At 43.9% G+C, this 23677-nt stretch overlaps 1 non-coding gene across 1 annotated transcript; it reads left to right on the forward strand.

Moving 5' to 3' along the window:
* Nucleotides 1-23397: 23397 nt before the first annotated feature.
* On the forward strand, nucleotides 23398-23470 carry TRNAM-CAU. Its single transcript has one exon. It is a non-coding gene; the product is annotated as a tRNA-Met (tRNA).
* Nucleotides 23471-23677: the final 207 nt, after the last annotated feature.

Consider the following 23677-nt stretch of genomic DNA (forward strand, 5'->3'; position numbering starts at 1 on the left):
CGGGACCGCGGGAGGACGTGGCCCAGGGGTCGACGGCGGGATAGGCGAGACCGAGGGACGGTGAGGAGGTGGGCGGCAGAGGAGCGGAGCGTGCGGGGTGGGTGGTAGAAAGAGAGAAGGGAGGAGAGGTAGGAAGGGGCGAGGTGATGGAGAGCCTCGAAGCCTAGAGTGTGGAGTTTTTGTTTGCAGCGGAGGTTGATAGGCAACCACTGGAGTTGTTTAAGAAGGGGAGTGACATGCCCAGATCATTTCTGCAGGAAGATGAGCCGGACAGCGGAGTGAAGAATAGACCGGAGCGGGGCGAGAGAGGAGGAAGGGAGGTCAGAGAGAAGGCTACACAGTAGTCAAAGCCGTGAGAGCGAATGAGTTCACCGAGGGAGTGAGTGTAAATGGAGAACAGAAGAGGGCCAAGAACTGACCCTTGAGGAACTCCAACAGTTAAAGGATGGGAGGGGGAGGAGGCTCCGGCGAAGGAGACCAAGAATGACCGGCCAGAGAGGTGAGAGGAGAACCGGGAGAGGACGGAGTCCGTGAAGCCAAGGTGAGATAAGGTATGGAGGAGGAGGGGATGGTCGACGGTGTCAAAGGCAGCAGAGAGGTCGAGGAGGATCAGAATGGAGTAGGAGCCATTGGATCTGGCAAGAAGGAGGTCACCGGTGACCTTAGAGAGAGCAGTCTCGGTAGAGTGGAGGGGACGGAAGCCAGATCGGAGGGGGTCTAGGAGAGAATGGGAGTTAAGGAATTCTAAGCATCGATTGTAGACGACTCGTTCTAGGATTTTGGAAAGGAAGGGTAGTAGGGAGATAGGGCGATAACTGGAGGGGGAAGTGGGGTCGAGAGCGGGTTTTTTTAGGATGGGGGAGACGTGGGCATGTTTGAAGGCAGAGGGGAAGGAGCCATTGGAGATTGAGTGGTTAAAAATAGAAGTTAAGGAAGGGAGGAGGGCAGGGGCGATGGTTTTAATAAGGTGAGAGGGAATGGGGTCCGAGGCGCAGGTGGAGCACTCAATAATTAAGATGGATTGATTGACTGAGTCTCCTCTTACTTCACCACCCTCATGCACATTTCAGAGAAGAAATTCTCCCACAGCACGGGCCTGTAGCTGTAGTTTTAGCTTGTTCTGACCCTTCTCGGTCTTCCTACCCTGGCTCGTGCTACTTTCATTACCTGCAAAAATAATCTGATTTCTATCTGAAATACCAAGGGAGTGGGGCTGGGTGGGAAATCATGCCTTCGAGGCAATTATGTGAGTAAAGAGAATCTCTAAAATTCATTCATTGAATGGTATTTATTGAGCATTTACCATTTGCAGAGTACTGTACTAAGTGCTTGGGAGAGTACAATACAACAATAAAGAGTCACATCAGCTTACAATGCCCACAAGGAGCTTACTTTGCTGGCCGGCACTCCTGGGGCTGCCTCTCCTAAGAAACTGGCTGGGAATTGGCTGGCCCAGGAAAAGAGTATGCAGCACACTCCTCCAATGCACCAGTTAGAAAGATAAATAATAATGTTGGTATTTGTTAAGCGCTTACTATGTGCAGAGCACTGTTCTAAGTGCTGGGGTAAATACAGGGTAATCAGGTTGTCCCACATGAGGCTCACAGTCTTAATCCCCATTTTACAGATGAGGGAACTGAGGCACAGAGAAGTGAAGTGACTTGCCCACAGTCACACAGCTGACAAGTGGCAGAGCAGGGATTCGAACCCACGACTTCTGACTCCCAAGCCCGGGCTAGTTCCACTGAGCCACGCAGAGCCTGCCAATCCATTAGGAAATTATGAGATCTAAGTGCTCACCCGCCTTCAGGAGCAGCAACCAAGTTGGTAGTAATGGCTACATTTAGCAGCGAGGCTCAGTGGAACGAGCCCGGGCTTGGGAGTCAGAAGTCGTGGGTTCGAATCCCTGCTCTGCCACTTGTCAGCTGTGTGACTGTGGACAAGTCACTTCACTTCTCTGTGCCTCAGGTACCTCATCTGGAAAATGGGGATTAAGACTGTGAGCCTCACTTGGGACAACCTGATTACCCTGTATCTCTCCCAGCGCTTAGAACAGTGCACAGAATTTAGCACATAGTAAGCGCTTAACAAATTTATTTTGGGCTGCCCTTCTTAGCCCCAGAAACAAAAACCAGCTGTACCTTTTCTGCTTCTTTGCAGAGCCTCTGGCTTCAGCAAGTTTTGTCCTGAATTATTACCTACACGGTCTAGTAGCTTTGGCCTCAGATTCAATCCCAGGAAAAACTGCTAAATTCATGTGACTTTGCATACATGGAGGGAGGGGTTTCACGACTGGGAGTATATGAACGTGTACAAATCCATGGGAGCACACAGGCATGTAAAAAAAAAAGCACTTCTCTAAATACTAAACATACATGATGGATTTATTTATTTTTTTAACTCTTGGGTCATTCACAAATTTCAGGGTTATCCCTAAGCAAATTCTTCCTGCACTAGCTTTCAGTGCATTTGCAAATCAAGCATATTGCCTTCACATTATCTAACAACTTTCCATTATCTACAGTAAATACTCTAAGCTTTCTTTACAAATGAAATCCCCATAGAGCTATGGGTTATAAGTTTAATCGGTTCATTTGCATATCCAGCTGAGGTAAATTAGAAAAAGTAACCAGCCCTTATTACACTTTATTGCACAACAAACACAGATGTCTGTTTATTCAGACCTGCTTAACCCCGATTTACTAAAGGAGAAGATTGGAATAGCCCAGGGTTAAAACATACACTACACGCATCTCTAAAATACAGACAGCTAGCTAGTTTGAGGGGGCTTTTTCTGTAGATAGAGATGGTTTTTGGTTTTATTTTTTATGTTTTGGTTGCGTTTGTTGTTTTTTTTAGTTACTAGCCCAATCCTCACTATCTAAATGGTCTGGTATCCCTTAGATAACATATAACTCATGCTCAAGTGGGGAATCATGTCTCCTTGAGATTCCACATAAGCAAATGGGAATCTTCTTACTTTGAAAAGTGTTAATATTGTCATAAAGGGAAAAATACCTAGCCTGATTATGAGTGTCAGTGGCTTAATTCCCACAGATGTTGAAAACAGTCTGGCAGCATTTATTTTCCTGTCTCCGATTTCAAGTTTGATCTGAATAAAAATGAAAGTTAAAGAAACAGGCTTGCAAATATTTTTCCAAAACTATTATGTATCCAGAAATTCTATTGGGACTGCAAAATTTACATTGACCCAAACCCCATTCATCAGTGTCATTTCCCCCCACCTCCTTCTCTTTGTTTTCCCCACCTCTTCTTTGGCTCCCCAAATCACTAAACTAAGAGGACATAAGAATCCCCAACTGTAAATTCACTTACTTACAATTCTCCCACAAATTCAGAATATTTCTTTGCACTCCTTAATTTATCTTCTAGGCCCCAATTTATCTATAGAAAATGAAGGCCACACTTTTTTTGGATGAAGAGCATGAGGATTCTTTAATAGCTATGTGCTATTTTTCTATTTTTAAATCTAAGTGAGATGCTTGGGCCTGTGCTGCTAAATTGGTGTATGTATGGCTGAAATGCTCACAACTTTAATTCTAAATTTTGTCTACTCCAGGAGATTAAAATTCTGCCTTTGACTGGAGACTTTCCTTTTTTCTTCCGATGTATCTGTCATCAGTCTCGCCTGGAGGGTTAGTTCTTTCCTTTTTCTCAATCTCTTCTCTCAGTCAGTGTATATTGCTTTATTCAATCTGTGTTCAACAGATCTCACGATTACTGATCCCAAACTTGTATGTATTTTCATTGTATTCCTGAAGTCCCTTTGTTTTCCTGGGAGGTGGTGGTAGAACTTTTTCTGGTTAGTCATGAAGGAATTGTTCCACTGCTTTCCCTTTACTATCCTATTATATTATATATACCCAATTTGGCAATGTTTGACGACCATCTTTTATTTGAGGTAGTTGAGGTAATAGCCAGAAAAGTAGTTACTGGTTTTCTGTAATATTCTGTCAGTATGTAAATAATAAGCTTCTCTTTGTGAGGTACTGTAGCTATGAGGTTGTTTCCTATTAAAGTCAAGTTATCAATCAATTAATCAATCATATTTATGAGCGCTTACTGTGTGCAGAGAACTCTAAGAATGATAATAATGATAATTTTGGTATTTGTTAAGCATTTACTATGTGCAGAGCACTGTTCTAAGCACTGGGGTAGACACAGGATAATCAGGTTGTCCCACGTGAGGCTCACAGTTAATCCCCATTTTACAGATGAGGGAACTGAGGCACAGAGAAGGGAAGTGACTTGCCCACAGTCACCCAGCTGACAAGTGGCAGATCCGGGATTCGAACCCACGACCTCTGACTCCCAAGCCCAGGCTCTTTCCACTGAGCCACGTAAGGGATTGGAAGAGTACCATATGACAGAGCTGGTGGATACGTTCCCTGCCCACATGGAATAAACAGTCTCAATTCCCAAGTTCTGTTATTAGGGTGAGAATATTTATTCCAACTTGCCGGTAGACAGAGAAGCTCAGACAATTTCTTGTGCATTTTGAGGCACCTAAACCAATCTAAACATGATCCCGCCTCTTCTGAGCAAGTCAGCTGTCTCTCCCCTTTGATAAAGAAAGAAATGTTTTTCATCACAAGCAAGATAGGCACTATTTCTGAGCAGAGGCTGCATAGAGCAATCAAAATATTCATTACGCTACAAGCCAGACTGTTGCTAGGGAGAAGAGATGGACATTTTCCGGGCCTTTCCCTCGGTGACAACATAGCTGCCCTGATTGATCAGGCTGACAGCTATCACCGGTATCCCTACATCCCTCTCGACTTGCATCTGAAGGTAGGAAATCTGTTGGTTTCATACATTTTTTCCATAACCTGGAACAGCATTCCCATATTCCATACCGCTTCTTCGCACCGTATTTCACGGTTTAGGAACTACGCACATTTGGCCGTCCCTTCCTGTGGTAAAATCTCATATAATACATATATTCATATATAATATATAAAGTCTGAATAAAAATTATGAATACTAAGTATAATGTGCTACATATTAATATTTCCTTTTCTCATCAGTATTGTGCCAGAGAGTCCATTTTTTAAAAAAATCTGTAGCTTTTTCATTCATCTGTAGCTTTAGTCTTAAAAAAAATTCTCTTAATTTTTCTTTTAAATGGAAGTAATTGATTGCTTTAAGAACCATCACAGTTCTGATAGGTGTAACATGTTTTAGATAGAAAGAGAGAAAAAAGGAATTGATTATAAAAAAGATAAAGTGCCTTAAATGGTCACCTAAACCATGGGGCGTTTTCTTATTATTATTCTCAGGTTAGAAGATTATTAACCTGTATCCTGGGGTGGATGAGCATCAATTACATCAATGGGACAGACAAATGAAACTCAAATTAAAAATTGAACATGCACAACAATAAAAATGACATGGGATTCCTAACAGTATTTTTAATCAGAGAAATAAAAGTAGATGTGCTTTCCCTACCTTAATTATGATATACAATGACAGGGAGAAAGTAGCTGGAGATACATCTATCAATTCCTACTAAAACAAAACCTATCCAATCATGATTAAATTTTCCCTGCATCCCTCATTCCTCAAACATTATTCTAACAGATCCATTTTCATTCTACTCATGTGACTGGTGTTCTTGAACCAGATGAAAAGCATTTAAGGAAGATGGATTAATTCAAGGGACTATTAACCAGAACAAGATTGGCACATATCAGGGCTCTCTCTAAATGTTTCCAGTGTCACAGAAGGAAGCAACTAAACAAATACACTTTGAAACTGCTGTAATTTCAAGTGTTCTATCTCTCCAACAGTCTGCCTCCAAAAGCCTGTATGTATGTTCATTGTAGAAAACCAGTGTTTTTTGAAAAAGAAAAGTGGCCAAAGGTGATGACACAACCTAAATAACGAGTGCCCAGTTTTCCAGCGAACGTAGAAAAATCTCAACAGTCAATTCAGATTATTCCGGCAAAATCACTTTGTTTATAAAATCGATAAATTCAAACTTGAAGGTTTTATAAACTTGAAGCCTTGGGGTACCTAGAAATTATTGTTGAAGTCCATGTGAAACGGAAGGCTCTGATTTACTCCCCAACAACACATCCACTCTCAATTTGCATGCCTTCCATTCCACCCCAAAATCTTTTTTACTAAACAATAAGAAGAAGAAGAATTACGGTATTTGTTAAGTGCTTCCTATGTGCCAAGCACTGTTCTAAGTTCTGGGGTGGATACGAGATAATCAGGTTGTCCCACGTGAGGTTCACAGTCTTGAGAAGCAGTGTGGCTTAGTGGAAAGAGCCCAGACTTGGGACTCAGAGGTCCTGGGTTCTAATCCCAGCTCTGCCACTTGTCAGCTGTGTGACCTTGGGGAAGTCACTTAACTTCTCTGAGCCTCAGTCACCTCATCTGTAAAATGGGGATGAAGACTGTGAGTCCCACGGGGGACAACCAGTGCTTAGAACATTGCTCGGCACATAGTAAGCGCTTAACAAATACCAACATTATTATTATTATTATTATTATTAATCCCCATTTTACAGATGAGATAACTGAGGCAAAGAGAAGTTAGGTGGCTTGCCCAAGGTCACACAGCAGACAGGTTACCCAATTTCTCTTTGGGCAAATAATCAGTGCAAAAGTCAGGGGTGGCAAAGCCTTGTGAATGAAGAGCCACAAGCCATAACCGAGGATAAAACCGCGAGAGTCGCAAATTCAAAAAAAAAATAATAATAATGATGGTATTTGTTCTGCGCTTACTATGTGCAGAGCACTGGTCTAAGCACTGGGGTAGATACAGGGCAATCAGATTGTCCCACGTGAGGCTCACAATCTTAATCCCCATTTTACAGATGAGGTCACTGAGGCACAGAGAAGCGAAGTGACTTGCCCACAGTCACACAGCTAACAAGTGGCGGAGCTGGGATTCGAACCCATGACCTCTGACTCCCAAGCCTGGGCTCTTTCCATTGAGCTATGCTGCTTCAACCGGAATGGTAAGGAGCATTCAGGGGTGGAGAGGGGAGGAAGAAAGGACGGTGGGGCAAACACACATTCCCAGAACGGGGGCGAAGGGGACAAGAGTGGCAGCGAATGATGGAGAGAAGGCATTTATGGAGGCTGGAGGCCAGAGGTCAAGAGATGGACGGGGTAGGGGTGAGGCTGGGCACTAATCACACCCTCCCCAGCCCGGGTCCATGTGGGCGGGGGCACTGCCAACATCAAAATTACTGGAGCGCTGACAAATCGCAATCCCCTACCGAAATGATGAATAATAAAAACAGGTTACCTAGCTTTTCACCGTAAGCCACACGGCCCGGGAAGGAGAGATGTATGTAGCTCACGAGCCACAGTTTTGGGCCACCCCTGTTGCAGGCTCATCTCCAGATGACCCTTGGGAGTTCGGATCCAAACAAACCAAAACGAAGTTCGGAGTGGGAAGGTGAAGATGGAATTGGATAGAGAAAGTGTCACCGCTTCAACCTGTATAGGTTCCTTTCACACTCGTTTCTTCAAGAGGTTTATTCTGCAGATTACTAAGGATGTGCTTTTTGCCAATATCCCAGATCCATTACGGAAACACCGCCCAAAGAAAAAATAAGTGATACCCACACTTTCGAAGAGAAGTAAAAATATGGGATATTGGACCCCCAAATAATTTGATTCTTATATTAACTTCTGAATGCTGAAACAATAAAATTCCACCGAATGAGTAATTGGAAAGCAAACCAGTTTGATTACTGTTACTCAGAGGGCTGTTCATTGTTACCCAGTACCCTTTGTATGGTATTAGTTAAGTGTTTACTATGTGCTAGGCACTGTACTAAGCAATGGGGCAGAGATACAAGATAATCAGGTTGGACACAGCCCCATTAGGCTCACGCTCTGAATCCCCATTTTACAGTTGCAGTAACTGAGGCCCAGAGAAGTTAAGACCGTGAGTCCATTGTGGGCAGGGACTGTCTCAATTTGTTGCCAAATTGTACTTTCCAAGTGCTCAGTACAGTGCTCTGCACACAGTAAGCACTCAATAAATACGATTGAATGAATGAAGTGACTTGCCCCAGGTCACACAGCCGACAGGCGGCTGGGCCGGGATTAGAACCCAGGTCCTCCTGACTCCCAGGCCCGTGTTCTATCCACTAAGGCCGTGCTGTTTCTCCAAGAACTCCTCTTTTGATTTTGTTTGGGCTCAAGAGGTGATACTTTAAACATCATTACTGGATGATGAAAGGGACATTTTCCCCAATTCTCAGTTCCTCAAATAAGGTTCAGGACAAGGCTTTTGGAATAGCTGAGCTGGGTGCGATGCACTGATTGCTCTATACTAAGTTTGGGGAAAGTACGGCAGAAAGAAGGGGTATATTGCCTGTCCACAAGAAGTTTACTCTTTAATAGTGGGGAGACATAAATATATCTACAACTAGAGCAATAAAAATAAATAAGCGAATGCACAATTGAATACACACACACACAAGTACTAAGGATAGGTATAACTAATTCTCTTCCGCTCTTCAAAACTCTACTTAAAGCTCACCTCCTCCAAGAGGTCTTCCCAGACTGAGCTCTCCTTTTCCCTCTGCTCCCTCTGCTCCCCCTCTACCCCCCCTTCATCTCTCCTCAGCTAAGCCCTCTTTTCCCCTGTTTCCCTCTGCTCCTCCCCCTCTCCCTTCCCCTCCCCTCATCAATGTACTCGTCCGCTCAACTGTATATATTTTCATTAACCTATTTATTTTGTTAATGAGATGTACATCACCTTGATTCTATTTATCTGCTATTGTTTTAATGAGATGTTCATCCCCTCGATTCTATTTATCGCTATTGTTCTTGTCTGTCCGTCTCCCCCGATTAGACTGTAAGCCCGTCAAAGGGCAGGGACTGTCTCTATCTGTTACCGATTTGTACATTCCAAGTGCTTAGTACAGTGCTCTGCACATAGTAAGCGCTCAATAAATACTACTGAATGAATGAATAAATGAATGAATGAATGAATGAATGATAGCTAAATGCTAGAGATCATTACCGGGTTGATACGGCTTAGGGTGTTGGGAATTAGATAAATCTGTTGGAGCACGTGGAGTTTTAGGAGGGCTATGAACATGGGGAGGGTGATGGTCTGTCAGATTTGGGGTGGAAGGGAGTTCGAGGCTGTAGGAATAGCGAGAGAAAGTTGTTCTAGAAAACAAATGGTATTTAGTAAGCACAAGTCAAGATCCCAAGCATTACAGCACAAGGCTACTTACAAGATAATGGGATCCAACGCACAGTGTCAGTTCACCTGCTCACAAACAGATAAGAGAGTCGGTATCTTTCCTCATTTTGCAGATGAGGAAACTTGGGTACGGATAAGTTAAGTGACTTGTCCAAGATCACCCAGCGAGTCTGTGGCAGAGTTGGGATTAGGATCTGTTTCCTGGCTCCCAAATCCCATGCTCTTTCCTTGAGGCCATGTTGTGGAAATTAAAACAACTGAGGGAAAACAGCACCCCGTTGGAGGGGTAGATTTAGGGAATTTCATTAAGCCAATTTTGAGCCAATTGGCCCTGATGGCATGAAGTAAAATGTGGAGTTTGGGCATCGATCTGGGCCGACATCTTTATGTTCTGTCAAAGGCAGGAAGCAGAACACTTGAACAGTGGCCTTGGTCTCCACTCCACTTAATATAATTTGGGACTTTGTGGTCAGACATCTGCCTGCAAAACAGGTGAGAAATGTCCTCACCTCGCATTGTAACTTCCTGTCCGGACTTCTGGTCTCCCTGCCTCCAACTTCTTCTCTCTTCAATCTATCTTACAGCTACCCAGATATCGTCCTAGAACTCCGTTAGAAATGCTGTGGGAAAAGCACACGATTGGGAGTCGGAAGACCCAGGTTCTAGTTTCAGCTCTGCCACTAGCCAACTGCGTCCCTGTGGGCAACTCACAACCTCTCTAGGCCTCAGTCTCCTCATCTGTAAAATGGAGATTGACTGTGGGCTTTGAGGACCAGGGATGGATCCGATCTGATCATTTTATCTCGCTCCTAGTACTTAGCGCATAGTAAGCCCTTAAGAAATGCCATAATTATTCATTTCAAATCCCCTCAATCAATCAATCAATAGTATTTATCGAGCACTTACTGTAGGCAGAGCACGGGTGAGTACAATGTAACAATATAACAGAGTTGGTAGACACATTCCTTGCCCACAACGAGCTTACCTTTGTCTCTACAGCTCACTGTGGGCAGGGAATGTGTCTTTTCATTGTTGCACTATACACTCCCAAGTGCTTCGTACAGTGCTCTGCACACAGTAAGCACTCAATAGATAGAACTGACTGATCAAACAGAAACTCCTAACCAAAAGATTCAAGGCTCTTAAGAAGCCACATGACCTTGAGGAAAACCCACAGGCCTGGGAGTCAGAGGGCCTGGTTTCTAATACTAGTTCTGCCATTTCTTGCTGTGTGACCTTGGACAAGTCACTTAACTTCACTGGGCCTCAGTTTCCTCATCAGTAAAATGGGGTTTAAATACCTGCTTTCCCTCTCCTCTACACTGTGAACCTATGTGGGACAGGGAGTTTCTGACCCGATTAACTCATATAGTAATTATGGTACTAATTATGGTGATAATTATGGTGTGTTTAGCACTTACTATGTACCAAGCAGTGTTCTAAGTTGTGGGGTAGATACAAGTTAATCAGGTTGGACACAGTTCCTGTCCCACAACAGGCTGACTCTAAGTTCCCATTTTCCAGATGAGGAAACTGTGGCCCAGAGAAATTAAGTGACTTGCCGAAGGTCACACAGCACACATGTGGCAGAGCTGGGATTAGAACCCAGGTCCTTCTGACTCCCAGGCTCGTACTCTATCCACTAAGCCATGCTGCTTCTCATTGTCTTCCCCGTTCTAGACTGTAAGCCCGGTGTGGGCAGGGATTGTCTCTCTTCATTGCTGAATTGTACTTTCCAAGTGCTTAGTACAGTGCTCTGCACACAGTAAGTGCTCAATAAGTACAGAATGAATGAATCTCTACCCCAAAGCATAACAAATACCATAATAATAATAAGGCTCTCCATCAACTATCGCCTTCTTATTTTTCCACTCTCTTCTCCTTCAAGGCTTCAATTTGCATTCTTCCCTCCTCCCCAAACTACTCTCCTAAAGGTGATATTTGACTTTAGATGCCCCAGTTATGAATCACCACACAAGCCCTTGCCTCAATAGATTTTCATCCAGGTTCACAGCAGCAGTGTTAAACATGAATCCCTATTCCTTACGGAGAGATCTGATTCTCTAATTTGTCTCTCAAAGCACGGAAAAAGATCAAAGACGTACAATAATTTGCCAAATTAAAGGTTTATGCACTTGGTGATGTCCAACTCTCTGTTGGCTACGTGGACTTACCCTAGAAGCATAAGAAGCTTTTTGAGCCAAATTCTCAACATATAATTGAGAAGCAGCGTGGCTCAGTGGAAAGAGCATGGGCTTGGGAGTTAGAGGTCAGGGGTTCGAATCCCTGCTCTGCCACTTGGCAGCTGTGTGGCCGTGGGCAAGTCACTTAACTTCTCTGTGCCTCATCTGGAAAATGGGGATTAAGACTGTGAGCCTCACGTGGGACAACCTGATTACCCTGTATCTCCCCCAGCGCTTAGAACAGTGCTCTGCACATAGTAAGTGCTTAACAAATACCAACATTATTGTTATTATTCTTATTGTAATTGCAAGACAATATTGTCAGCGATGAGGTCCTGGAAAACAGTCTGCTCATCACTACTGAGGCGATGCTCATCAAAACACAGCTTCACTGGGTGGAACAAGTGGGAAGGCTGGATAATAGCTGGATACTGCTCATGAGAAGTAACATGACCTAGTGGAGAGAGCATGGCCCTGGGAGTCAGAAGGACCTTAGTTCTAATTCTGGGTCTTCCATCTGTCTGCTTTCCCAGCCCTGGGAGTCAGAAGGACCTGAATTCTAATTCTGGGTCTTCCACCTGTCTGCTCTGTGACCCTGGGAAAGTCTCTTCACTTTTCTGTGCCTCAGTTATCTCATCTGTAAAATGATGAGCCCCATGCATGACATGGACCGAGTCCAACCTGAGTAGCTTACATTCATTCAATCGTATTTATCGAGCGCTTGCTGTGTGCAGAACACTGTAATAAGCAGTTGGTAGAGTAGATACAACAATAAGCAGACACATTCCTTGCCCACAATGAGCTAACAGTCTAGAGGAGGGGTAGACAGATATTAATATAGATGAATAAATTATAGATATGTACATCTATCTACCGCAGTGCTTAGTAGTGTGCCTGGCACAGAGGAGTGCTTAAAAAAATACCATTAAAAAAAAATAAAGATACCAAGCCATCTGCTGTGTAGTGAACTGCAAAGGGGCATGTGCCCACAGGGAGATCTGAACAGATGGTTTAAAGATATCACAAAGCACCGGCTCAAACAATGTAATATAGCATTGGAGTGTAGAGAAGCCAAAGCAGCAGGGAGACCCAGCTTGGTCTGCAGCAATCAGGAGAGGGGTTGTTCTCCTTGAGCAAAAGTTTGAGGGCAACTGGGATGGGAGCTACAAGTGGTAAACACAGGATCACAGCAAGGCATTATAATCATCATTATTATGATGATGATGATGGTATTTGCTAAGTGCTCACTATGTGCCAGGCACTGTTCCAAGCGGTGGGGTGGATACAAGGAGATCAGTTCGGATACAGTCCCTGTCCCTCATAGGGCTCACAGTCTTAATCCCCATTTTCCAGATGAGGTAACTGAGGCCCAGCGAAGCGAAGTGACTCGCCCACGGTCACACAGCAGACTGGTGGTGGAGCCGGGATTACAACCCAGGTCCTTCTGACTCCCTGGCCCGTGCTCTATCCACTAGACCATGCTGCTTCCTCGTGAACTATCTTAACATCTTTACAGCGTGAAATAGACTGTTGATACACAAGTTCATTCATTCAATAGTATTTATTGAGTGCTTACTATGTGCAGAGCACTGTACTAAGCACGTGGAATGTACAGTTGGGCAACAGATAGAGACAATCCCTGCCCATTGATGGTTTTATAATCTAATCTGTAAATCTTTTCAGCCACACCTGCACCCGTGGTTCGGCTCTTACCATCAGTAGCGGGCATCTGAAAATAAAGGATGACTCCATCTACTTCATTTAGGATTTAGAGGGTGAAGAAAGAACTGAGCGCTTCTCTCCCTCGGGCCAGGTGAGCGCAGGGCAGCCTGCTTCTTCCCCTAGATTCAAAAGATTCCACTCTGGGAGGTTCCGCCAAATTTAAACCAGATCATATGCCTTTCTTGCCAGCAAATACCTAAGGATTGGTTTTCTATTTTAAATACATTGACAGAGAAGGTAATCTCCACTGTTATACCTGATATAATTGCCGTTCTTCCTATCATTTTTCAGAATTCCAGATAAGGGTTGATGAAAGATCTGTGGGTTGAAGATCTGAAATGTATTCCTGTCCAAGTAGAGTGTCTATTACAATATCTCTAGGGAGGTGGGGGTCGTATGCACTGGGAGAAAGTGGGAAGAAAACAGAAGGCAAACCTGCATGGCTCTAACAAGAGTGGAGAGGAACTCTTGGGGAATCTAAATTTTATAAGCTCTACTAAAAACTTTATGAAATAATCTATACAAAGAAAGAAAACATCTTACTTGAAATTAATTCACACTGACAAGGTCAATAGAAAAATTTCAATATAAAAACATGAGAACTTAACTATGCATTTCCTGAATGATAATTCATGGAGAGAGGGGGAGGGAAGAGAAGAGGGTCAAGGGTAAAGAGAGAGGTGGGGGAGAGAGAGAGAGGCAGAGGCAGAGACAGAAACTAAGCACTGGGGCTCCACTCCTTCCTATGAAAGCCAAGGACAATTCGGAAATAAAAAAACAAAGGCAACATTACAACAGAGCTATGTAGTTTAATACATTTCTGGCTATGTAAAATCTTCAATAATTTGTTTACAACTACCAAATTCAACAATAGTGTGCAAATGCAATCCCACTTATCTTAATGTGCTCTTTCTTCTCCCATATCAGTCTGAATAAAAATTAGGCAAATATTCTGTTTTGAAAATATATAGGATGTGAATTTGCCAGGAAAAAAAAATCCTTCTAAATGCACTATCCTATCAACCGTGTTTTTTTTTTTTTACTTAATAACTTAAGTGAACAGTTAGTGAAATTACAACCTGCTAGTGACACAATAAATTTACAACAAAATTCCTTCCATAAATTATTCAATTCAGTAACTGCAGCCTGGGAGAGAAATTTCTCCATGAACAGGTGATTAGCATGTGAAAGGAAAACCCATCTCCACATTGAAACAATCACTGTCACCTCCATTTGAAGCTGCCTGGTGGAGTTTTGTAAAATTACCATTAAGAATACACATTTAAGGCTTTGTAGTTTCTATAAAAGCATTAAGCATTTGATTTACATTCAATTCATTTGTTCTTTCTTCAACTGTCTTTCTCATACAAACCCTAACTGCTTGAGTAAATGCTGGCTCAATCATGTGTGCATTAAAACAAAAGAATTTAAGTTGAATAAAAGTGATGATTCAGAGCCAGAAGTTAACTTTTCCCTCCCTCTGCACCTTTTGCTGCTGCGCGAGAAGGACGGAAATGGAAATCCGTTGCACCAGAGGGGGGTCTAAAGGGTGTGGGCCGGTGCTCACATTGGTAGATTCTCACGGAAATTATTTGAGGGATGAATGGCCAAGACACTGAAAAGGCTTCACCTGACCCAAATTGCCAGCTTTCCGGTGGATGAAAGCACTTGGACTTTCTTTTCCTCTTTGACCTTCACACCAGTCACCAACTTTCCACCAATCTAGTGCAAGAAAAATGCTTGTGGCAGGCTTGCAAAACAGCTTCTAAATCTAGATGGCCTCCTATAATCTTGAATGCAAATACTATACCCGGTTGTTAGCATTTTTATCATACGCTCCCAGCCTCCGGATATATTAATTTGGAGGCTAGGTGGCTTATTCTACAAGGACTCAGAAAAGAAGGAATCATTTTAGTTTTTGATAATGACATTCAGGAAATTGACTGCCCAGAGAGATAGATACATACCCACAAAAAAAAAAATGTGGGGCAGAAAGGAATTATGATAATAATGTTGGTATTTGTTAAGCACTTACTATGTGCCGAGCACTGTTCTAATCACTGGGGGAGATACAGGGTCATCGGGTTGTCCCACGTGGGGCTCACAGTTAATCCCCATTTTACAGATGAGGGAACTGAGGCCCAGAGAAGTGAAGTGACTTGCCCACAGTCACCCAGCTGGCAAGTGGCAGAGCCAGAATTCGAACCCAGGATCTCCGACTCCCAAGCCCGGGCTCTTTCCACTGTGCCACGCTGATCAATTTTCCTTTAGAGATGGCTCTTCTTTCCCATCTAGAAAGTTTGAACAAAACATTTTACTCAAGAGAGAGAAGAGGATGCGGGGAGGAAGAGAACTCTGCATTCTACCATTATTTGGTACTAGAGGATATCACCAAGGGAAAGGCCTGGAAATCAATTTTATATTGCTCTCTTTAAAAGTTGCGTAGCGAGGGGAAATTTGGGTAGGCATTTAATTCTTTAATTCATTTGTCCTTCTCCCACCTGACCAGAAGGAAAGATCTTTAGCAACACGGATGTCTTTCAAGATAACAATATGGCCGAACACTTTCTATACGTAGCCTTTTCTCCTAAGATTAATGTCCCTACCTCCCTCACTTCCACAATAATAGGCAGCCTTTGTCTGACCAACTGCATCATTATTACTGAACTTGAAAGAATCTAAAAACAACACGTCCAACAGGAGGGTAGGTTTCTTTCCGTTTCCCTTCCTCAGAAGAATGCCATCTCAGGTTGGGTGTTTGCATCGGTATTTATTCAGGTGTGTCACTTCCTGCTCTGGCTATATTTCCTGCTGAATTTGAACTGAACAATTGTTTGGGGAATTTTAAAAAGGGTTTTGCAGCAGAAATATCGGATTCTGACCAAACTCCGCTCAGGCAAAACCGGATCCAATCAATCAATTAATCGATGGTATTTGTCGAGCCCTCACTCCGTGCAAGACACTGTATTGAGCTTTTGGGAGAGTACAAGAGAAGCAGTATGGCCTAGTGGATAAAGCACGGGCCTGGGAGTCAGAAGGGCCTGAGTTCTAAACCCCGCTCCACCCCTTGCCTGCTGTGTGAACTTGGGCAAGTCACATCACCTTTCCGTGCCTCAGGTACCTCATCAGTAAAATGGGGATTAAGAGGGTGAGCTCTATGAGGGAAAGGGACTGTGTCCAACCTGATTACCAAGTATCTACCCCAGCACTTAGCATATTAAGCGCTTAACTAATACCATTAAAGAAAATACAGTAAGTTTCCTGTCCATAACAAGCTTCCAGTCCAGCGGATAAACATACAGTCTCCAAGCTCCATACCAAGACGTGCAGGGAATCTGTGTGGATCACGAACCACTGAAATCACCCTGGTGTCAGCCGGCCACGCTCCCTTTCGATCCTTTATTTCCTTTCGTATTCGACGACAGACAGTGCAGCCAACCCCACACTTTTGCACCTGTGACCAGTTTCAGGCCCTTCCTTTGGTTCTTATACACTCAGCTAGTTTTTTGGGTGTGTTTTTTTCTTTTTTTTAACCAATTGCTATTTTTATCTTTCCAACAGTTGACTTAAGTGAGCGCATGTATGTATTTATCTCCATGATATTTGACCCAGGCAAAATAAGCAAACCGTGGTAAAAAGCTTCATTTCAGAGAGAATACAGCCCTTTATTTGGAGTCCTCTGTCCACTGCAGCTTGAGGAGTTACCAGCAGGAAAGTTCCTCTCCTCCTCCACCCCTTGAGTTTCTCCCAGCAGTAAACGAGATCTCTCTTAGAAAGCCTATTCTCTTCCCATGGCTCTCAAATGACCCTCTCTATAGTCGTTAAAATGACTTCCAGTTGTCAGCAGCCTGTTCCTTTCTTCTCAGAGCAAGGGTTCCCTTAAAAAGGACCGGGGCTCCATTCTGCCATATCATATCGCATCCATTTTAAAATGCATATTCCCAGAGAGACCACGCTGATTAAAGTTTCTTTGTGTTGTATTTAATGTATTTAAATGTGGGTGTTTAGTGAACCCAATTCTCTCTACTCTACACCTAGGCCCTGGGGAGAAGGAGCCAGATTATAAGAAGAGCACGCAAAAATGCTTCAGGCGAGGAATGAAATGACCTCCTTAGGGGGCATGGCTGGGGGGATCTGTCAGGGCGACACAGAGAAGGAGCCAGCCAAAGCAGCAGCTGAGAATGTCCTGCTCGCTCACCGCACCCCTTGGACATCCTGAAAAAGATACAGATTCTGCCTCGTCTCGACTCGTCTTATGCCGTCGAGTCGTCTCCGGCCCGTAGCGACGCCACGGACGCATCTCTACATCTGTCTTATAATGTTCGTAATTGTTAAGCGCTTACTATGTGCACAGCACTGTTCTAAGCACTGGGGGAGATACAGGGTGATCAGGTTGTCCCATGTGAGGCTCACAGTCTTCATCCCCATTTTACAGATGAGGTAACTGAGGCCCAGAGAAGTGAAGTGACTTGCCCACAGTCACACAGCTGCCAAGTGGCGGAGCCGGCATTCGAACCCATGACCTCTAACTCCCAAGCCCGGGCTCTTTCCACTGAGCCACGCTGCTTCTTAGCCCTGGCAAATCCTCCCTCTTCTCCTCCATGCCCACTTTACTTGATGACTGCTGCCCAGTTTGCCTAGGATTCTCCCCACCAGCCAGGCACTGCCCAACCTCACAGCCATCGTGTACTCCAGAACAGCTGAAACTAGCAAGTCCTCATGGGCAAAGAGAAAATAAGATTAAATAAAACTATTGAATCCTATTTATTGAGTGCTTACTTCGTACAGAGATCTGTACTTAGCACTTGGGAGAATATAACAATAATACGAAGGCTGATGTAGGAGACCTCTTCCCGCCACCTTCCTTTTCCATCTCACTATAATAATAATGTCGGTATTTGTTAAGCACTGACTATGTTCAGAGCACTGTTCTAAGCGCTGGGGTAGATATAAGGTCATCAGGTTGTCCCACGTGGGGCTCACAGTCTTCATCCCCATTTTACAGATGAGGTAACTGAGGCCCAGAGAAGTGAAGTGACTTTCCCACAGTCACACAGCTAACAAGTGGCAGAGCTGGGATTCGAACCCATGACCTCTGACTCCCAAGCCCGGGCTCTTTCCACTGAGCCACACTGCTTCCCATATTATAATAATTCGGGGATCTGTGTAAGCCCTTGCTACGTGCCGGGCACTGTACTAAGCGCTGGGGTAGATACAAGGAAATCAGGGTGGACACAGTCCCTGTCCCACGTGGGGCTCACAGTCTCAATCCCCATTTGAGGGAACTGAGGCGCAGAGGAAGTGAAGTGACTTACCCAAGGTCACACAACGGACACGTGGAGGAGTCGGGATTAGAACCCATGACCTCTGACTCCCAGATCTTGCAGACGGGCTCCCCAAGGACCCTCCTCACCGCCTGCCAGATTATTAGTAGTGGTAGAAGTCTACTGTGTTCATCCCAAGTGCTTAGTACAGTGCTTCTGCACACAGTAGGAACTCAATAAATACCATCAATAAATACCAAGGACTGATTTCTCCTGACAAAAGAAAACATTCATTCAATCGTATTTTTTCAGCACTTACTGTGTGCAGAGCACTGTATTAAGTGCTAGGGAGAGTTCAATACAACAGTAAACAGACACAGTCCCTTTCCACAACAAACTAAGAGTCTAGAACAGGTAAGAGTCAACTGCCCCTCCGCATCCAGTAGCTAAACCGATGAAGAAATCTTTAAGACTCTTTCTGAAAGTCCATTACAGCGGCCTAAATCACTTTCTCTGCTAATTATGTGATTCCTGAATATAAACAAAATATTTCAATATAAAGATTCACAATCATTATTGCATTATTGTTATTATTGCAATCAAAGAGGGTGCTTGGATGCATTCATGAGAAGCAGTGTTGCTCAGTGGAAAGAGTCCGGGCTGGGGAGTCAGAGGTCATGGGTTCAAATCCTGTCAGCTGTGTGACTTTGGGCAAGTCGCTTAACTTCTCTGTGCCTCAGTTGCCTCATCCGTAAAATGGGGATTAAGACTGTGAGCCCCACGTGGGGCAACCTGATCACCTTGAATCCTCCCCAGCACTTAGAACAGGGCTTTGTACATAGTAAGCACTTAACAAATGCCATCATTATTATTATTTATTCAGGACTCTTTTCGTATAAATATTTGGAGAGAGTGGGGAGGAGGGGAGAAGGGGGGAGGGTGTGTGTGTGTGTGTGTGTGTGTGTGTGTGTGTTTTCCATTTATCTAAAGGCACCCATACCACCCTTTACCTCACTTGACCTTAGTTTTCCATTAATAAAATCGATTTAATAATCTCCCCATCTTCTCTTCAGAAGTCTCATGAGAAAAAATATGATTATTTCCTTAGAGCAGATTCATTCAATAGTATTTAGTATTTATTGAGCGCTTACTATGTGCAGAGCACTGTACTAAGCGCTTGGAATGAACAAGTCGGCAACAGATAGAGACAGTCCCTGCCGTTTGACGGGCTTACGGTCTAATCAAGTGCAGAGGCTGCACTGCTAACAAAACTTCAGGTCAAGGACATTTAGGGCAAAGGGGGGTTTTGGAGTCATATTGAAAATAACTGCTTGGTCCCAAGAAACAACTCTCTGACTGCCGTATTCTCTAGTCCGCCTGCAAATTGCCCTTGTTATGTACCTGATTACCCCGTATCTACCCCAGCGCTTAGAACAGTGCTCTGCACATAGTAAGCGCTTAACAAATACCATAATTACTATCTGATGCGAAGGACCGAGAACACATTACATAAAGTGAACACAAAAGAGTACACATAGGATGAAGAATTAGTTTTGAAAACTATCCCCTCTAGACTTTAAGCTCACTGTGGACAGGGATCTTGTTTGCTAACTCTTTTATTCTTCCAAGGGCTTAGTATAGTGTTCTGCACAAAGTAAGCACTCAATAAATACCTCTGATTGATCGACGGATCGATTCACGCAAACAAACCTAAAATAAAAACTGGAGGTTTAACCAGAAAATTCCCCCTCAGTTACTGCAATTTGTCTCCAAATGGTTTCACAATTCAGCAGGATTAGCTATTTCCTCAAACTGTGGAGCTAAGCCATTACAGATCTGTAATCATTAGCAAGTCTAACCTCAACAGCAATCGAAATTCTGGAAACATTAATAAGAGATGAGATCACAAAACATCTGGGGAAACATGAGCCGATGTATAAATAACAAATGGCCAGCTCAGCGTCCTGAAAGGTATATCCTGCCTAACTCATCTAGAGATTCCTCCACCCCTCCACCAATCCCAGGAGATTATGCCAGAAAAAAGACATGAAAAAGTGGTGGGGCCATTCTATAGAAACTTCAAAAGATCGTCATCTATCATTACGGCATTAAATACAGCAAGCGTCGTGTGTCTTCAATGGACAGATGAAACAGATCGTTTCTTTTCCTAAAAGATTAAAGTATTTACAGGTGAACCCGTGTCAATCTCTGTTCTGCTACTTCTCGTGAGATCTGCTTCCATGATAGAACTTCCTGTATTCCCCTAGATCATTCCTCTCTTAAAGGTATCCAAGCCCAACGACTAGCCCAACTAGTCTTTTTACACCGGTGTCATTTGTGTAGCTTAACATTAAAACTTAAAAGGTCTTAAAAATTTCCGTTAGACTTTCGCTGACTTCGAAGTCTAATGGACTTTCCCTATTTTTGTCCTTCCCTAATTTTGCTTCCCTCCATATTATCATTATTCCTCATTACTCCAGCCTTTTCAAACTCAGTCCTGCCACTAGGAGCTAGAAATCGAATTGGCTCGTCCACGTTCGCACGAGCCGAAGAAGGGAATGCAACAACTCTGGAGCAAATGAGGACCATAAGAGGTTCCCCCGAGAAAAGGGCTTTAGGTTCTAGTGAACTCCTTTGCAGCAGCGTGGCTCAGTGGAAAGAGCCAGGGCTTGGGAGTCAGAGGTCACGGATTCGAATCCTGGCTCTGCCACTTGGCAGCTCTGTGACCGTGGGCAAGTCACTTTACTTCTCTGTGCCTCAGTTACATCATCTGTAAAATGGGGATGAAGACTGTGAGCCTCACGTGGGACAACCTGATTACCCTATATCTACCCCAGCGCTTAGAACAGTGCTCTGCACATAGTAAGCGCTTAACAAACATCAACATTAGTATTATTAATAAAATTCTGCAAAGTGGTGCAGGTGTCATGGGACATCACAAGCATCTTAAGTTTCTAATATTAATGTCCATCTCCCTTTTCCTCTGAAAGCTCATTGCGGACAGATAGCGCGCCTACCAACTCTGTTCTACTGTACTCTCCCAAGTGCTTAGGACAGTGCTCTGCACACAGTAAGCACTCAACAAATGCCACTGATTGATTGGTATTCTTAAATGACGTTAATAGTGACCCTCCTCCCAATATCTTCTATTGAGCTCTAACATTTTTCTGCTTATTTAATTCCCAACATTCCAGTTTGTATAAACTCAACAGCCACCTCCAGGGCTTATTCAATAATTATTAATTTTGTGATTCTTCATTGCAAAGGAAATGTCTGAGTTTAAAGCTTTACAGTTGTTATTGGATTATAATTCTCACAACGGCCTAACTGTAGCAGTCCAACAAAGAGGAGGTCTGGATGTATTCAGAGACCGCGTGATTTAGAACTGCACCCTCTTCCTACGTATTTCCCTATTTGTATGAACCTGACAACTATCCCGAGCACTTACACCCATCCTCAGCATGTTCATGTTCACATGTTAATTCAATTGTACATTCAATTATTTCCTTTGAACAGTCTATAAATACCTTCATACCCATCTCCCCTGTTCCGCATAAGCTGCTTGCGGGCAGGGAATGTGTCACGTCTGTGGTTTATACTTAACAAAGGTGGGGTTTGTTAAACCCTTACCAGGTGCCAAGCCATGTACTGAGCACTGAGGCATAAGCGAGGTAATTAGGTTGCACATCACCCGGTCCCTCGTCAGGCTCACGGTATAAGTAGGAAGGAGAACTGGAATTTGGTCCCCATTTTACAGATGAGGAAAATGAGGAACAGAGAAGTGGCTTGACCAAAGTCATACAGTAGGAAAGCAGCAGGACCAGGATTAGAATCCAGATCCTCTGATTCCCAGACCCAGAATCACTGCACCGAGTGGGCACTCAGTAAATATTACTATTACTACCACCATATTACTAAATGGATCGTGGTCAGCCAATCGGGTTCTAATGTCTTAACTCCCGCTCCTTGGAGTACTACTACTACTAATAATAATAATGGTGGTATTTGTTAAGCGCTGACTATGTGCAAAGCACTGTTCTAAGCGCTGGGGGATAGAAGCTGATCAGGATGTCCCACGTGATCCCCATTTTTAATCCCCATTTTACAGATGAGGTAGCTGAGGCACAGAGAAGTTAAGTGACTTGCCCAGAGTCACGCAGCTGGCAAGCGGCGGAGCCGGGATTAGAACCCATGACCTCTGACTCCCAAGCCCACTGAGCCAAGCTGCTTCTCTACCAATCATTGCTTTGGCCAAGCTCCAACCTCCCGGCTAGAGGCCCGCCCGTGGGGCTGGGCCATTCGGGATTCAACTCAGGAGCATCACCTGACATAATGCCAAGCTGAGAGTGGGTGAATGTGGAGTCCTTCCCATTCAATAGTCACATTTTAGTCAAGTCAGTAGATAAGCACCGATCGCAAAATTGTGTAAGTGGAGACTTTTCTTCCGAGTGGAATCATTCAGAGAATTTGGTGTTGCCTGATCGGCAAAGACATAGGTAGCTCTATGATCTTTGATTCCCCAACCTCAATTCCCCTTAGGCTATGCCCCGGGAGACACCCTCTCCTCCTTCCTCCTTCCTTCAGAAGGAGAGGTATGTGAGAAGACATTTCTAAAACAGGACCATGCATGTTAACCATGTAGTCCTGGGCTTCTCCTGAAATATTCATTAGTGGCTAAGTGGTGAAGCACTGGACACAATCCTTGAATAGAGAACAACTGGTTTTATTATTTGGTACATATAAATTCCTCTTAACTTGACTCAATTTACAGTTCATAGCACCCCGACTGTCCTTTACACAAATGTTCATCCCTTTTCTTGTGAATGCACATATATTTAAATTATAGAGTATAAATTACTCATTTATTCATATTAACGTCTGTCTCCCCATCTAGACCGTAAACTTATACGGGCAGGGAGCGTGCCTGCCAACTCTGTTGTACTGTACTCTGCCGAGCGCTTAGTACTGTGTAGTAAGTGCTCCATAAATACCACTGATTGAATGCACTTCCTGGTTTCTGGTTTCCGTAGTGTAGTGGTCTTCATGTTCGCCTCATACACGAAAGGTCCCCGGTTCGAAACCGGGCGGAAACATTGATCCTAGGGGAAACAGCGTGGCTCAGTGGAAAGAGCCTGGGCTTCGGAGTCAGAGGTCATGGATTCGATTCCCGGCTCTGCCACTTGTCATCTGTGTGACTGTGGGCAAGTCACTTAACTTCTCTGGGCCTCAGTTACCTCATCTGTAAAATGGGGATTAACTGTGAGCCTCACATGGGACAACCTGATTACCCTGTATCTACC

Source organism: Ornithorhynchus anatinus, chromosome 11, assembly GCF_004115215.2.
Source record: "Ornithorhynchus anatinus isolate Pmale09 chromosome 11, mOrnAna1.pri.v4, whole genome shotgun sequence".
NCBI classification, from domain to species: domain Eukaryota; kingdom Metazoa; phylum Chordata; class Mammalia; order Monotremata; family Ornithorhynchidae; genus Ornithorhynchus; species Ornithorhynchus anatinus.